Genomic DNA, 5,764 nt, shown 5'->3' with positions numbered 1-5,764 from the left:
CAAGCAGAAACTCCCCTTTTTCTTTCTGGAGAATATGAAAAGGAAAACATGAAAAGGTTGACTTAAGCATCTCTTTCCAAATTTATAAGCAGAGAAGGCACCTCTGGAATTTGTCAGCACATAATCAGCCTTGGCAGTGTGAACAATATACAAATAAATGAATATTAATTTGGATATAGATAATGATAAGAAATGCCAGAATTACCCACCACCTGCTTCACTCTGCAATTGTATTCAATTTTCTCTGAGATATACAAAATGTATGAGGTCATTTAGAATTGAAGCATTCTCAGCACCTGCTAAGATTAGATCTTTAGAGGCAATAAAGCCAGCATAATCTGAACTCCAGGATCAAGCTAATTGGCTATGATGCCTTTTTTAAAACAGTGCCAAGCATATACTGTAGCTACTATCTGATAAGTAAATTGTTCCAGTGCAGCCTACCAGACAAAATAAATAAATAAATAAAAGCACACACAAATCCCAAATATTATTTTTGAATGAGAATCAAAGTAAATAATGAATGCATAAAGCACAGTGTGATATGAGGAGTTCCTTGGCACATAATTGGAATGTTTAATCGTAAAAAAATGTAGTTAGACACGAGTCATACAGCTCACCCCAAATGACTGAAAAGTCTTATGCATTTAATACTGCGTACTGTGAGTAATACAGGAAATTCTCCCTGAAGTATTTCCAGCTTAGTAGAGTCCCCTGATGCAATCCAGCGTTAGTCACACCGTGTGGGAGCACTCAGATAGCCACATCCTCTTCCCTGATTCAGATGCTGGCTGGATTCAGCCTTTAGCAATAAAGCTGTGAGATATTTGGGCTGTATTCCTTCACCTGCCTTATCGTACATTTTATTTAAAATAGCTCACTGATTTCTCAGAACATCTCTTTAATAAACAGTTCCTGAAGAAAAGATTCATACTATTTTTCTTGAACAGGGCTTACAACCACAAGGCAAACTGTAAAGTATCAGCTTAGCAATGGGCTGGGAATAAGGAAGGTACCTCCCAGCTGAGAGACTCCAAGTTATTTGTGGTTAAAAGGCATGGGGATGTCCTGCCTAACCTACTGCAGAAGCATGGGTATAGGACTGGGCAATAAACTTCTGCAGACATCAGCATGTCTTCCTGTGCTTTTGCTTGAAAAGCAGGACTGGTAGTACAACATAGTTGTGCAGTCCTGAGGAAGAAGAGGAATAGAAGAAAACACTAAGAACAGAAATGATGAGCAAAGAAAGTCTCTCATCTGCTTTCCAGCTGCTTTTAGGAACAGAAAAACAGGATTATCTTGTTAGCATTCTTGTTATCATTTCTTGTTAGCAAAAAAAAAAAAAAACGTCAAAGACCTCAATGCCCCATTGGTAATTTAATACTTTTTCCTTTTGTCAAAAACCAAAACAAAACCACAAACTCACAACCTTGGGGTCCCAAATTCACATAAAAAGGAAATTACAACACATATGTGCCTTTTTGAACCATGAAGTGAAAAGTTTTATTTTTATGATTTGCATAACACCACCTTGGAAAGCACTGGCAATATCCCAAGGGAAAGCTGATCTACATTTTTTTTTTTTCATCTCTACCTTGATTTGACCAATATCCAGGTTCATTAAAAACTTACGTACTGCAGCTAGGCTAGAAAACTCTAACAGACAAAACTTAGCTGAAATCAGATGATTTTCTATGGACTCTCAGTAGCATTTGTGCATCCAAGTCCTGCCAAGGTATTTTTTCCTTTTCAACTGGGATGCCTCTCACTAATCTTTTTTGAAGTGTAGAGATTCCTGGCTACTGTTCCTCCTTTATAAATAAGACTTACTTGAGTTATATTAAAACAAATTAATCTAAAAATGCACAAATTCTCACTTTCAAAGAATGAGAATGTGTTAAACAGCTAGACCATCCATGCAAGACTTATATATATATATATATATATATATATATATATATATATATAAAGAATAGGTCATACAATGCAGTGACAAAATGAATGAGATGACTCTAAATTGAAAGTCAGTATGAGGTAGTTGGGGTGCTTAAATAAAGCCAGAACAATTTAATGAGGGTGCTGGGAAAAATAATTATTATTTTAAATATGATGATAAATATTACTTCAAATTCACTTAGGTGAATTTGAAAATGCAAATACCTCACTATGCCTAAATTTATTACTTCAGCTGAGTCTTGTGATGCTGGACAATTTTCATTTTATGAACACTATTGAACGCTGAATTTAAAAAATTTAATGTATTTAATCATTAGGCTCACTCAGTGTCCCCATTTTCCCTGCCATGACAGAACTTGGAAGAGCCTTTAGAGTTAGCAGTCTTTGAAACAGAAGCTTTAGGCACTCACACTGATGACGTTGTCAAGACTGAACTATTCAATGCATTTCTTTAACACCAGGAAACAGGCCCCTTCAAGACCTGATTGAGATATGAAGTGAGACTTTCCCACTTAAAGCACAAAGTTCCATTAAGTTAAATTAAATTGTAAATTTTGGGTGATAACTTGAAAAAACACTACTCAGTATAGAAGCAACTAAGATTTTCATAGTTGTCTATCATTACAGCAGGCTTTGTTTGTTGCTTAAGTCAGAACTGCTATGATTTTTTCTTATTATTTCAACTGAAATTTAAACCAAAACTGTTGCACCAGATACTACAAAATTAAAACTAAAAAAGCAGACAATATTGCCTTTGCCACATTAATTAACTACGGTGAGTTCTATTAACTCATGTTCTCTTAAGATTCCATTTAATAGATGTGTTGTTTGTTAAAGTCAAATAATCAGATGTCTTGCAAGAGATTAAATGTCAGAATCAGAGAGGAGATGGGGCAGACGAGCCTTTAAAACCCCTTTTATTCTTCACTATATCAGCTGATCTGGTAGACACTAATCATCACTTAAAGGGAGAAAGAATAAAGTAGTGCTTGTTTCATCAGCTGAGGATAAATCAGCAGTATCTTAATAACATCTCTTCAACTATCTGCATCACGGACCTAGAGTAGTGCTGTTGTGCAGAGGTTACCCCAGAGAATATGTCATTGTACGGATTTCCCAATTATGTCTGCTTTGTACAACAAATTAAGTGAAAAATCTGGGCATTAATGTCATGAATGGCCAATGGAAGGCTGAATTTTTCTTGCTTGATTTTTTTTGGAACCTCCTTGTGGTGCGACAAGGTTTGTGATCTGCTGCCCTCCGATGGATACTTACAGAGGTTACGTCTAGAAGAGCAGGACTGTGCAGGCACGGCAGGAGCACCATGCTTGAGACCATTAAACTTCTTTAAAAAGCACTACAGGAAAAAAAAAAAAGTAATAAAGTGCTAATTATATTATATTGGTACATATTATATATATTATATATTGGTACATATTATATGTGGTACATATTGTGTACCACATTTAGCATCAAAAATCATATCTGGGTCTCATTTCTTAATATTGCTATTTATTTATTTATTTATTTTGTCAGGGTACTTTTACATCCAAGTAGACATTTTCTAGTTCATTCTATGACACATCGATCCTTTTCAATCAGCTCTCACTCTTTCATGATTACATATGTAACATAACACATTCAGTAATGATATCCCAGTATTGCATCTGATACCTGCATTCTGCCTGCTAATCATCTCTTCATGATTATTATTGATATCCTAGACCTCAGTTTAGCATTAATGTTTAAAAATAAAACCATGAAGACTTTCTAGGTTAAGCGTTTTCTTTCTGTCATGCACAATTCCTCTAAAAATATTCATCTGTATTACCGGATATTTTAGAACGAGAGATGAATTTGACATGTAATGTCTTGCCACTTCCACAGGGCCCCACAGAAATCCGGTGTGTGAGGCTCCCTCAGCTCTGCAGTGGTCTAAGACACTGGATGTTAAGATCACCACGTTAAAGAATGCATAAGTCCTTTCTCAAAACTCTCTATGGTGATGCTGGTATTAAGGCAAAATGGTTTTGTGAGGGTTTATAAAAGCATAAAAAGGTTGCAAAGAGACATTTGAAACACATTTTCCCTCACTAATTTAGCGATGATGAGGTGCTGATTAAAGGGAACCACATACACCTATTTGGAGCAAGATTCAGGAACAATCTGGGTGTGCCCCAACACGGGTACCAACAGCTCTTTTTCTCCTCTGACCTCAGCCTTCAGTTAAAAATGAAGTAAGTTTCTATTTGTCCTACGTGGATGTGAAAATAATCTTAAAAATGTAAATCCTGTGAATTCGTGGAATACCTTGAGAATCCCGCAAACCCCTTATTTTCTCAGTAAGGGGTGAACTCTCATATGACATCGTTGTTAACGAGTTAGACGTTTCATTCCTTCCTGACAGAATGTCTCAAGAGAGTACCGAGTTGGGTAACCCGGCCCAGTTTACACCAGCCTAGCACCAATTCTTACATTTTTTGGGACACTGCATGCGTGTGGGTTCACATCAAGAAGTATTGTGCACAAGTTGATTGGGAAAATTATAAATCAAGCTTTGGCCAAAAAAAAAAATAAAAATAAATCCACCATGTTATATATGGAGTGGTAATTCGTGTCGATAAGATGATTGATATTAATAAAGAAGGGGGAGATGTGGGAGTGTGGCCATGGGAGTCGGAAAGCCCGGTGGTTGATGATAACTCTTAACGATGAGGCCATCAGGAATATAAAAGAGTTTAGAGGGAACAAAGAAGGGTGATTCAGGAGACTCCATGCAGTCTCGGGTTGCTTGTTCTCCAGCCGTTAAGGCATGGAAGTTTCTGGGTGTTTGCTGTTGTTGTTGTATGCAAAGTTGTTTGACCAATGAAAAGTTGTTTTGAAAAGAACTGCTGTGGGGAGAAGGGTATAAGAGGGGAGCCTGTCCTCCTCGAGATAAAAAAAAAAAAAAAAAAAAAAAGGAAACACGATGAAGTTGCGTCATCAATAAAGAAGCAGAAAGAAGGAATGAAAAGGAACAGGCTAGCAGAACGGAACGGAGACCAGGACGGGAACAGGCACATTGATCGCCTCATGAAGATAGGTTCAGCCACACTCAGCAAACCGCTCAGAGAAGCTCGTACTGAAAGTTGCTGGAAACAGGCGCACCGGAGCTGGGAAGAAGCTCAAGCTGAGAGAAGCGGACCCGCGCACACAACTGCCCCTCGATGGTAAGCAGCCGGGCATTATGGGGAATCATACGTCCTTAGGAACAAAGACTGTCCTGGTAGCCTCACAGCTTATTCTCTTTATTAACAATCGGACAGTTAATGATCCTGAAATATGGGACCAAATTGAGGTCAAGGTGTGGGACTCTGCAACTGAAAACGACAAGGTTGCAGTGGGATTGCTTGGCACCTGGCGAGCAGTCTCTGAGGCCTTAAAGAGCCCTGTGGGACCGCAGTCAGAAACGTGTGGTTTGGCAGACAGTGAGGGAGCTGCGGGCTCCTTTACTGATCCGACTGCTACGCCATGGCCCCTCTGCTGCTACAGCCATCGAAGGCTTTTGCTGTTCCGCCCCCTGGTGACCTCGACGTGCCTTTTGACCCAGGCCCTATTGGCCTTGAAAAGGGGATAGATACGCTTTTCTTCGATCTGGGAAGAACGGGATACATAAGGCATGAAGACCGAGTTGCTTGACAACTTAAAGCAAGACATATTGTTCAAAAGGAATGGAAAATAGAGACTGTTAAGTCATGGAACTTAAAGGATTGTTTGTTACCTTTCCTGATTGTATGTATGTATAGGCATACTCGGGTTTACTATGTAA

General features: G+C 38.4%; 1 protein-coding gene across 2 annotated transcripts in view; it reads left to right on the top strand.

Moving 5' to 3' along the window:
• KYAT3 (kynurenine aminotransferase 3) overlaps positions 1-5,764 on the top strand; it is a 34,948-nt gene that overhangs the window by 6,011 nt on the left and 23,173 nt on the right. The window lies entirely within an intron of this gene.

Source organism: Anas acuta, chromosome 8 (genome assembly GCF_963932015.1).
Source record: "Anas acuta chromosome 8, bAnaAcu1.1, whole genome shotgun sequence".
NCBI classification, from domain to species: domain Eukaryota; kingdom Metazoa; phylum Chordata; class Aves; order Anseriformes; family Anatidae; genus Anas; species Anas acuta.
Note: the sequence above shows the minus strand (reverse complement) of the source record. Positions and strands in the feature narration are given on the sequence as shown.